This window comes from Arachis hypogaea, chromosome 9 (genome assembly GCF_003086295.3).
Source record: "Arachis hypogaea cultivar Tifrunner chromosome 9, arahy.Tifrunner.gnm2.J5K5, whole genome shotgun sequence".
Classification (NCBI taxonomy): Eukaryota; Viridiplantae; Streptophyta; class Magnoliopsida; order Fabales; family Fabaceae; genus Arachis; species Arachis hypogaea.
Window position 1 is genome coordinate 50351844 of NC_092044.1, and position 12560 is coordinate 50364403.

The window sequence follows — 12560 nt, forward strand, 5'->3', positions numbered from 1 at the left end:
AACAGTGCCTGTAACTCTTTTGGTCCAACAACAACACTAAGCTATTGGTGCCATTACCAGGGATTATTAAGATCCCAATTCATCATACCATGATCTCTTTGGGGTATTTTTGATTTCATACAAATACAAAGAGACCAATTTTGAGGATCACAATTTCGTCCACCAAGTTTTTGGCGCCGTTGCCGGGGAATCAATTTCGAACAACAATTCAAACAATTATTTCCAACCCACAATGGTGCCAAGTTTTTAATCCGGCAACAACACCAAGTTTTTGGCGCCGTTGCCGGGGATTGTTCGAGTATGGACAACTGACGGTTCATCTTGTTGCTCATATTAGGTAATTTTCTTTTCAAAAATTATTCAAAAATCTTTTTCAAAATTTTTCTTTTCTTTTTCGTTTTTCCAAACTTTATTTTCGCAAAAAATTAATAAAAATACAAAAAAGTTCATAAAATCATAAAAACCAAAAATATTTTGTGTTCTTGTTTGAGTCTTGAGTCAATTTTTAAGTTTGGTGTCAATTGCATGTTTTTAAAATTTATGCATTATTTTTTCGAAAATCTCATGCATTCATAATGTTCTTCATGATCTTCAAGTTGTTTTTGACAACTCTTCTTGTTTGATCTTGATGTTTTCTTGCTTTGTGTTGTTTGTTGTTTTTCATATGCATTTTTCGAGTCCATGCATTAAAGATTTCTAAGTTTGGTGTCTTGCATGTTTTCTTTGCATTAAAAACTTTTCAAAATATCTTCAAAATCTTTTTCTTATCTTTATATCAAATTTTTGAAAATTAGCTAACAATTAATGTGATTGATTCGAAAATTTGAAGTTTGTTACTTTCTTGTTAAGAAAGGTTCAATCTTTAAACTCTAGAATCATATATTGTAGTTACTTGTTAGTTAAGTAATTAATTTTAATTTTAAAAATTAAATCTTTTTCAAACATATCTTTTTATCACATCTTCTTATCTTATCTTTTTATCATATCTTTTTCAAAATTTTAACTTTTTCAAAAATTTGATTTTAAAATATCTTATCTAACTTCTTATCTTCTTATCTTTTCAAATTTGATTTTAAATCTTTTTCAACTAACTCTTTGACTTTGTGTTTGTTTCTTATCTTTTTCAAAACCACCTAACTACTTTTACCTCTCTAATTTTCGAAAATATCTCATCACTTTTTCAAAAATTCTTTTTTTATTTTAAATTTTAATTTTAATCTTATCTTATCTCTAATTTTCGAAAAATTACTAACCCCTTTTTAAAATTATTTTCGAATTTTCTATCTCTTCTCTCTTATTTTATTTAATTATTTATTTACTAACACTTTTCTTCACCTCTCTTCATCTAAATATCCGAACCCACTCTTCTTCACTCTTCTCCCCTTTCTTTTTCTACTAACATAAAGGAATCTCTATACTGTGACATAGAGGATTCCTCTTTCTTTTCTTGTTTTCTTCTCTTTCATAAGAGCAGGAACAAGGACAAAAGCACTCTTGTTGAAGCTGATCCTGAACCTGAAAGGACTTTGAAGAGGAAACTAAGAGAAGCTAAATTACAACAATCCAGAAGTAGCCTTTCAGAAATTTTAGAACAAGAGAAGGAGATGGAAGCCGAACCCAATAATGATAATGCAAGAAGGATGCTTGGTGACTTTACCAAACCAACGTCCAAATTTGATGGAAGAAGCATCTCCATTCATGCCATTGGAGCAAACAATTTTGAGCTGAAACCTCAGCTAGTTGCCTTAATACAACAGAACTACAAGTTTTATGGACTTCCATCTGAAGATCCTTACCAGTTTTTAACTGAGTTCTTGCAGATTTGTGAGACTATAAAGATGAATGGAGTAGATCCTGAAGTCTACAGGCTCATGCTTTTCCCTTTTGCTGTAAGAGACAGAGCTAGAATATGGTTGGATTCACAACCTAAGGATAGCCTGGACTCCTGGGATAAGCTGGTCACGGCCTTCTTGGATAAATTCTTTTCTCCTTAAAAGTTGAGCAAGCTTAGAGTGGATGTTCAGACCTTCAAACAAAAAGATGGTGAATCCCTCTATGAAGCTTGGGAATGATACAAGCAGTTGACCAAAAGATGTCCATCTGACATGTTTTCAGAATGGACCATATTAGATATATTCTATTATGGTCTATCTGAATTTTCGAAAATGTCATTGGACCATTCTGCAGGTGGATCCATCCACCTAAAGAAAACACCTGTAGAAGCTCAAGAACTCATTGACATGGTTGCAAATAACCAATTCATGTACACTTCTGAGAGGAATTCCGTGAATAATGGGACGCCTCAGAGGAAGGGAGTTCTTGAAATTGATGCTCTAAATGCCATATTGGCTCAGAACAAAGTGTTGACTCAGCAAGTTAACATGATCACTCAAAGTCTGCATGGATGGCAAAATGCATCCAACAGTACTAAAGAGGCAGCTTCTGAAGAAGCTTATGATCCTGAGAACCCTGCAATAGCAGAGGTAAATTACAAGGGTGAACCTTATGGAAACACCTATAATTCATCATGGAGAAATCATCCAAATTTCTCATGGAAGGATCAACAAAAGCCTCAACAAGGCTTTAACAATGGTGGACGCAATAGGCTGAGCAACAGCAAGCCTTTTCCATCATCTTCTCAGCAACAGACAGAGAATTTTGAACAAAACACTTCTAATTTAGCCAATCTAGTCTCTGATCTGTCAAAGGCCACTTTCAATTTCATGAGTGAAACAAGATCCTCCATCAGAAATCTGGAGGCACAAGTGGGCCAGCTGAGTAAGAAAGTCATTAAAACTCCTCCCAGTATTCTCCCAAGCAATACAAAAGAGAATCCAAAAGGAGAGTGCAAGGCCATTGATGTAATCAATATGGCCGAATGCACAAGGGAGGAGGAGGACAAAAATCCTAGTGAGAAAGACCTCCTGGGACGTCTCTCAAGCAAGAAGGAGTTTCCTATTAAGGATCCAAAGGAATCTGAGGCTCATATAGAGACCATAGAGATTCCCTTAAATCTTCTTCTGCCATTCATGAGCTCTGAAGACTATTCTTCCTCTGGGGAGGATGAAGATGTGACTGGAGAGCAAGTTGCTCGATATTTAGGAGCTATCATGAAGCTGAATGCCAAGTTGTTTGGTAATGAGACTTGTGAAAGTGAACCTCCCTTGCTCATTAGTGAACTAGATACCTGGATTCAGCAAATTTTACCTCAAAAGAAACAAGATCCTGGCAAGTTCTTAATACTTTGTATCATAGGCACATTGACCTTTGAAAAAGATCTATGTGATATGGGGTCAGGGATAAATCTTATGCCACTCTCTGTAATGGAGAAGCTAGGGATCATTGAGGTACAACCTGCCTTGTTCTCATTACAATTGGCAGACAAGTCATTGAGACAAGCTTATGGAATAGTAGAGGACGTGTTAGTAAAGGTTGAAGGCCTTTACATCCCTGCTGATTTCATAATCTTAGACACTAGGAAGGAAGAGGATGAATGCATCATCCTTGGAAGACCTTTCCTAGCTACAGCAGGAGCTGTGATAGATGTAAACAGAGGTGAATTAGTCCTTCAATTGAATGGAAACTACCTTGTGTTTAAGGCACATGGCCATCCCTCTATGACAAAAGAGAGTAAGCATGAAGAGCTTCTCTTAGTTCAGAGTCAAGAAGAGCCCCCACAATCAAACTCTAAGTTTGGTGTTGGGAGGCCACAACCAAACACTAAGTTTGGTGTTAAGACCCCATATCCAAAATCTAAGTTTGGTGTTGGGACTATACAACATTGACCTGATCACCTGTGAGGCTCCATGAGAGCCCACTGTCAAGCTAATGACATTAAAAGAACGCTTGTTGGGAGGCAACCCAATTTTTATTTATCTAATATTATTTTTATTTTACTCTTATTTTGTGTTTTATTAGGTACTTAATCATGTGGAGTCACGAAAAAAATATAAAAATTAAAAACAGAATCAAAAACAGCAGAAGAACACCCTGTAGGAAGGACAGACTGGCGTTCAACGCCAGTAAGGAGCATCTGGCTAGCGTTCAATGCCAGAACAGAGCATGAATCTGGCGCTGAACGCCAGAAACAAGCAACATTCTGGCGTTTGAACGCCAGGAGTGTGCATTGAGAAAAGTTGGCGCTGAACGCCAGTAACAAGTATGGAACTGGCGTTCAACGCCAGAAACATGCTACACATGGGCGTTGAACGCCCAGAACCTGCATCACCTCGGCGTTGAAATGCCAGAAGGGTATGCAAAGGCATTTTACATGCCTATTTGGTGCAAGGATGTAATTCCTTGACACCTCAGGATCTGTGGACCCCACAGGATCTCCACCTAACATATTCCCACCTTACCTCTTAATCCTATAACACTCTTCCCCATATCACACTTCCCAACAACTTCAATCTCTCTTCCCAATTACCCTCTTCACCACTCACATCCATCCACTCTTCCCCATAAACCCCACCTACCTTCAAAATTCAAAAACAATTTCCCACCCAAACCTACCCTAAAATGGCCGAAACCTACACTCCCCCTTCTCCTCTATATTTTCTTCTTCTTCTTCTTCTCTTCTTTCTTCTCTTGCTCGAGGGCGAGCAATATTTTAAGTTTGGTGTGGTAAAAGCATAAGCTTTTTGTTTTTCCATTACCATCAATGGCACCTAAGGCCGGAGAATCCTCTAGAAAAGGAAAAGGGAAGACAAAAGCTTCCACCTCCGAGTCATGGGAGATGGAAAGATTCATCTCCAAAAGCCATCAAGACCACTTCTATGATGTTGTGGCAAAGAAGAAGGTGATCCCTGAGGTCCCTTTCAAGCTCAAGAAAAATGAGTATCTGGAGATCCGACATGAGATCCGAAGAAGAGGTTGGGAAGTCCTAACCAACCCCATGCAACAAGTCGGAATATTAATGGTTCAAGAGTTCTATGCCAATGCATGGATCACTAGGAACCATGATCAAAGTATGAACCCGAGTCCAAAGAATTATCTCACAATGGTTCGGGGGAAATACTTAGATTTTAGTCCGGAGAATGTGAGGTTGGCGTTCCACTTGCCCATGATGCAAGGAGATGTACGCCCCTACACTAGAAGGGTCAACTTTAATCAAAGGTTGGACCAAGTCCTAATGGACATATGTGTGGAAGGAGCTCAATGGAAAAGAGACTCCAAAGGCAAGCCAGTTCAACTAAGAAGACTGGACCTCAAGCCTGTGGTTAGAGGATGGTTGGAGTTCATTCAACGCTCCATCATGATTGGAGAGGAAGTAGAAGTTCATGAAGTCATCTCCAATGAAATCTACAAAATAGCCGAAAAGCCCTCCACCATGGCAAGGCTAGCTTTTCCTCACCTTATTTGCCATCTATGTTACTCAGCTGGAGTTATCATAGAAGGAGACATCTCCATTGAGGAGGATAAGCCCATCACCAAGAAGAGGGTGGAGCAAGCAAGAGAGACCCTCCACGGATCTCAAGAGATGCTTGAGGAAGCTCATCATCAAGAAATCCCTGAGATGCCTCAAGGGATGCACTTTCCTCCCAACAACTATTGGGAACAACTCAACACTTCCTTAGAAGATTTGAGCTACAATGTGGAACAATTAAGGGTGGAACATCATGAGCACTCCATCATTCTCCATGAAATAAGAGAAGATCAAAGAGCAATGAGGGAGGAGCAACAAAGGCAAGGAAGGGACATAGAAGAGCTTAAGGACATTGTTGGTCCTTCAAGAAGAAGACGCCACTAAGGTGGATTCATTCCTTGTTCTTATTTCTTTCTGCTTTTCGGTTTTTATGTTGTGTTCATTTATGTTTTGTGTCTCTACTTCATGATCATTAGTGTTTAGTAACTATGTCTTAAAGTTATGAATAATTCCATTAATCCTCCACCTCTCTTAAATGAAAAATGTTTTTAATCAAAAGAACAAGAAGTACATGAATTTTGAATTTATCCTTGAATTTAGTTCAATTATATTGATGTGGTGACAATACTTTTTGTTTTCTGAATGAACGCTTGAACAGTGCATATTTTTGATCTTGTTGTTTATGAATGTTAAAACTGTTGACTCTTGAAAGAATGATGAACAAAGAGAAATGTTATTGACAATCTGAAAAATCATGAAAGCTGATTCATGAAGCAAGAAAAAGCAGTGAAAAGTAAAAAGCTTGCGAAAAAAAAATGGCGAAAAAAAATAGAAAGAAAAAGAAAAAGCAAGCAGAAAAAGCCAACAGCCCTTAAAACCAAAAGGCAAGGGTAAAAAGGATCCAAGGCTTTGAGCATCAATGGATAGGAGGGTCCAAGGAAATAAAATCCAGGCCTAAGCGGCTAAATAAAGCTGTCCCTAACCATGTGCTTGTGTCATGAAGGTTCACGTGAAAAGCTTGAGACTGAGTGGTTAAAGTCGTGATCCAAAGCAAAAAGAGTGTGCTTAAGAGCTCTGGACACCTCTAACTGGGGACTCTAGCAAAGCTGAGTCACAATCTGAAAAGGTTCACCCAGTCATGTGTCTGTGGCATTTATGTATCCGGTGGTAATACTGGAAAACAAAGTGCTTAGGGCGACGGCCAAGACTCATAAAAGTAGCTGTGTTCAAGAATCAACATACTTAACTAGAAGAATCAATAACACTATCTGAAATTCTAAGTTCCTAGAGATGCCAATCATTCTAAACTTCAAAGGAAAAAGTGAGATGCCAAAACTGTTCAGAAGCAAAAAGCTACAAGTCCCGCTCATCTAATTAGAATTAATATTCATTGATATTTTGGAATTTATAGTAAATTCTCTTCTTTTTATCCTATTTGATTTTCAGTTGCTTGGGGACAAGCAACAATTTAAGTTTGGTGTTGTGATGAGCGGATAATTTATACGCTTTTTGGCATTGTTTTTAGGTAGTTTTTAGTAAGTTCAAGCTACTTTTAGGGATGTTTTCATTAGTTTTTATGTTAAATTCACATTTCTGGACTTTACTATGAGTTTGTGTGTTTTTCTATAATTTCAAGTAATTTCTGGCTGAAATTGAGGGACTTGAGCAAAACTCTGAAAAAGGCTGACAAAAGGACTGCTGATGCTGTTGGAATCTGACCTTCCTGCACTCAAAATGGATTTTCTGGAGCTACAGAACTCCAAATGACGCTCTCTCAACGGCATTCGAAAGTAGATATCCAGAGCTTTCCAGCAATATATAATAGTCCATACTTTATTCGGGAATTGACGATGTAAAGTGGCGCTCAACGCCAAGTACATGCTGCTGTCTGGAGTTAAACGCCAGAAACACGTCACAACCCGGAGTTGAACGCCAGAAACACGTTACAACTTGGTGTTCAACTCCAATAAAAGCCTCATCTCGTGGATAGACCAAGCTCAGCCCAAACATACACCAAGTGGACCCCGGAGGTGGATTTATGCATCAATTACTTACCTCTGTAAACCCTAGTAGCTAGTTTAGTATAAATAAGACTTTTTACTAGTGTATTAGTCGTCTTTTGACCACGTTTCATCTTTGGTCTCAGTTTTGTTTTATTCTTCATCTTAGGGGGCCATTGATCATGTTTTGGGGGCTGGCCATTCGGCCATGCCTGAACCTTTCACTTATGTATTTTCAACGGTGGAGTTTCTACACACCACAGATTAAGGGTGTGGTGCTCTGCTGTACCTCAAGTTTCAATACAATTACTATTATTTTCCATTCAATTCTCTTTTATTCTTATTCATAGATATACGTTGCACAACAACTTGATGAGTGTGATGATCCGTGACACTCATCATCATTCTCACCTATGAACGCGCGTGACTGACAACCACTTCCGTTCTACCTTAGGCCGGGCGCATATCTCTTAGATTCCCCAACAGAATCTTCGTGGTATAAGCTAGATAGATGGCGGCATTCATGGGAATCCGGAAAGTCTAACCTTGTCTGTGGTATTTCGAGTAGGATTCCGGAATTGAATGACTGTGACGAGCTTCAAACTCCTGAAGGCTGGGCGTTAGTGACAGACGCAAAAGAATCAAGGGATTCTATTCCACCCTGATTGAGAACCGACAGATGATTAGCCGTGCTGTGACAGAGCATTTGGACCATTTTCACTGAGATGATGGGATGTAGCCATCGACAAGGGTGATGCCTCTAGACGATTAGCCATGCAGTGACAGCGCATAGGACTATTTTCCCGAGAGGATGAAAAGTAGCCATTGACGACGGTGATGCCCTACATACAGCTTGCCATGGAAAGGAGTAAGAAGGATTGGATGAAAGCAATAGGAAAACAGAGATTTGAGAGGATTCTAGCATTTCCACACGCCTATCTGAAATGCCCACCATTAATTTAAATAAGTATTTCTATCCTATTTTATTTTCTGTTTATTATTAATTTTCGAAATCCATAACCATTTAATCTGCCTAACTGAGATTTACAAGGTGACCATAGCTTGCTTTATACCAACAATCTTTGTGGGATCGACCCTTACTCACGTAAGGTATTACTTGGATGACCCAGTACACTTGCTGGTTAAGTTGAACGGAGTTGTGAGCTTCTCTAACAGTGCCTGTAACTCTTTTGGTCCAACAACAACACTAAGTTGTTGGTGCCATTACCAGGGATTATTAAGATCCCAATTCATCATACCATGATCTCTTTGGGGTATTTTTGATTTCATACAAATACAAAGAGACCAATTTTGAGGATCACAATTTCGTCCACCAGCAATCCTCCGGATTAAGTTCATTCTCATCTCTTCCTCAATCATTCATTAATCTCCTTGGCAATCTTAAGTGATCGAATTACAATTAATTGTAATTCAATCTCTCAAATCTTGATCAATAGTCAATTCCTTGGTCAATTTCTCATGAGAAGAGATGAAGTATGGTCACTGATTATACCACATGCATTCCCAAATCAAGTGTTGGAGGATTATAGTCACATATCCTTCCAAACCCAATTTGGTACAACATGAGAAAGCATTTCTAGCATGATCTCTTCATTCCTCTTCCAAGGTTCAGAAGAGATCCAAGTATGAATAGCTTCTTTTCCAAGATAACTACCCAATTGGATGAAGATCGAAAACTTTCAAGCAAAATCAAGAGAAAAGATAGAAGAAGAAGAATAAGAACTACACTTAATCCGTTGAATCACAATAGAGCTCTTTAACCCAATGAAAAGAGTTAGTTGGTCATTGCTCTAACAAAATAGAAAAGAAAGAAAGTGTATAAAAGTAAAGATGAAGATTAAAACTGAAATTGAAACTTCAAAATTCATAAAAATGAAAAGTACAAAGAAAAGAAAGAGAAAGAAAAGTGTGTGACGGGAGGGAGTCCGAAGACCCCTCGTCAATCCCCCACTCCAGAATCATCCAGATCCCCCCCAAGATGCTTTCAATGTAAAGACTAAGGCCTTTATATAGGCTCTCCTAAATTACAAAATGAAATTAAAAGCAAATTACAATTAAATGAAAATTCCTATTCTAGATGCTTCTTGTGGTCTTGATTGGTTGGCAATTGTGGGCTTTCTTGCTTGAGCTTTGAAGTGGAATTGAGAGAGAAGTGAGTCAAGTTGAGGTCCAGGTGCTAAAGTTAGTGCAAACGTTAGCCACACTAATGCTACAAGTGTGGCGTTAGTGCTAAAGTTATTGTGGCTAACGTTGCACTTGCTGCCCAGTTGGTGTTTTTAAGGGTTGAAAGATGCCTCTTGTTTGTGCTTCAATTTCATGCCCACTATAGAGTATTATATATCGTTGGAAAGCTCTGAATGTCAGATTTCTAACGCAACTGGAATCACCTCATTTGAAGCTTTGTGGCTCAAGTTATGCGTGTTTGAAGAAGGCATGGTCAGGCTGCCAGGTGGGACTTTTGCCCACGTTAACTACCACGTTAACTAAGTTAACGTGGGAGTTAACGTGGCTCATTGTGGCTTGTGTGGGCTCCTTCCAACGTTAGTGACAATGTTGGGTGTCACTAACATTGGCAGTCACCTTTCTTCTTCACGTTAACTAAGTTAACGTGGCTTCTTGGGGATAGTGTGGGTTTCTTCCAACGTTAATGACAATGTTTGGTGTCACTAACGTTGTCGACAACCTTGTTTCTTCACGTTAGCTTCCACGTTAACTAGGTTAACGTGTGAGTTAACGTGGCTTATTGTGACTTGGCCAACGTTAGTGATAAAGTTGAATGTCACTAACGTTGGCTTCCCCTTTACTTCTTAACGTTAGAGGCCACGTTAACTAAGTTAACGTGGCAACTAATGTGGCCACTTATGAGCTTGGTCCAACGTTAGTGATAATGTTAAGTGTCACTAACGTTGGCTCCATTTTCTTTCTTCAAAGTTAATACCACTAATTTTTCTCACTAACGTTGGGGCTTTCCTTCCTTCCACGTTAGTGCCCACGTTAGTGTAACTAACGTAGCCACTAACGTGGCTTCTTCTCTTCTTCTTTTGGCCTGAAATCAATCAAACAAAGTGCATCAAAGTCTTGCTCTTAATCATGGGATCATGCATCATCCAATTTATCATAAAATTCATGCAAAATTCTCATGAAATCATGTAAAGTGCACAATGTATGCTTGAATCAAGATGTAAGTGAATATCTACCCAAAAATAGCTTATTTCCTAAGAAAATGCATGAAACTACCTTAAAAACAGTAAAGAAAAGGTCAGTGAAACTGGCCAAAATGCCCTGGCATCACAACACCAAACTTAAAGCTTGCTTGTCCCTAAGCAAGTACTGGAACAAGAGAATGATGAATGGAATCCCAAGAGAAATGAGTCATTCTTGTGGAAGTCATGTCCCTGGTTTTATGGTGGTTTCATGCATAGCAACTTAGGTTCATTCCTAGCTTTTAGACCTTTATCATGTCCTAGAATACTCACTGTGATTGCATCCCATGAGACTTTTATTCATTGATCCTTTTGTTGTTATTTCAGGGCTTATTTTCGTTCCTAGGCTAAGAGCTCTGTAAGGGGGCAACTCTTTAAAATAAGCTTTCAGCCAACACTCCCAAACCAGTTGGTTCAAGGTGCTAGGTATTGAAGCACCTCTAAGGACTTACTTGCTCAAGTCTCTCCCCCATACATACACACCACAGGCACATAGTTTGTTTATTTTCTTTTCTTGAGACCTTGGTGTCCAGCACCTCTTTGGGTTATTAAATGCTCTGTAGTGAGGGTTACTCTTGATAGTGGACTTTCAGCTGATAATCCTAAGTTAGTTAACCCAAGTTACCAAGTGATAAGGCACCCCTAAGAGCTTATTCATCCAAGTAGATCCCCCACATAGGAGCACCACAGACACATGCCTCAAGATTAAAACCATTGGTGCCTAGCCTTATTGCTTACTCTTTTTCGTTTATTTTTCAACCTTTATTGTTCTTTTCCCTTTTTCTTATTAGGATCTTCTTATTTAGCTAGTCTCATGGGGTGTGTTCAAAGCATATGATTCAGGACATATAGTTGTCTTCCCACCTTGTGGTTGAACCAACTTAGCTAACTTATGACCACACCACAAACTCAGGAACTTACTCCATAGTATGAACTCTGCTCTGGTCTTTTATAAAACACTCATTCTCTTTTCATTTGATTCAAAAGGGTCAAGCATACTAATAAGCAAAGTAAGGATGCAGTAATGACATTCAGACTAGAAAACACAGACTTAATCAATAAAAAGTTTAAAAGACAGAATTGACATGCTTATTCACAAGGAGAAAGCACACATACATACAAACAACATAGAAGACAATCATTCAAATTAAAGTGCTGGAAATAAGTTAGAGGAGAAAGGAACTGTACCACCTTGTATTTTATCTTCATTGTTGTTGCCCTTTTCCTCCTATTCTTTCCCTTCCCACACCAGACATAGAATGATTGCTTATACTCAAGCAACAATTAAAACAGTGGTGACGGGGTTTATGATGGATCATGAATGTCTTAAAATAAAGTGTGAGTATGCATGTGTTTCAGCAAGCAAGATTATGGATCACAACAAAAGCACAAGAAGTAAAACAGAGACAATGTGATTGCATTAATAAGTGGTGTTGGCATGGTACTTTGCATGAAAGTTAAGTGGCAACACCAAACTTAGTGTGCCACTGTCAATTTAGAATGTTGCAAGTACCCAGTGAAGATTGAAAATCAAATTGTTGCATGGTAACACCAAACTTAGAGTGCAATCATATGCCAAATTATTGAAAGTAAACTAAGCAAAGCAAGAAAATGTTACCTATGGTTGGGTTGCCTCCCAACAAGCACTCTTTTAATGTCATTAGCTTGACATGTTGTTCACGACTTTCTTCCTCTTCTTCCAGTTTGTTAAGAGGAATGACCTCAAGAGGAAAGAGGAGTCAGTTAATGCCCCTTGTTTTGAGTGCCTCTCCCCAGCAAGCCTTCTTCTGTTGCTAGCTTGAGTAAACTTGCTTGTTGGGGTAGGGGTGGGATGGCTTTTGGTTGACCTTTTCTTCTTCATGAATATTGTCCTTCTTTTCTTGGTCACCATCCTTTTGTTAGTATTCATGTTGATTGCCTTTACCACCTTGATTCAGGATTTGGGTATTGTATGATGGGTGGAGCATCCTC

At 38.7% G+C, this 12560-nt stretch overlaps 1 non-coding gene across 1 annotated transcript; it reads right to left on the reverse strand.

Annotated features, from left to right (window-relative positions):
- Window positions 1–2003: 2003 nt before the first annotated feature.
- LOC112713848 (small nucleolar RNA R71) lies at window positions 2004–2107 on the reverse strand. The gene has a single exon (XR_003158808.1). It is a non-coding gene; the product is annotated as a small nucleolar RNA R71 (small nucleolar RNA).
- Between the last annotated feature and the right edge of the window lie 10453 nt (window positions 2108–12560).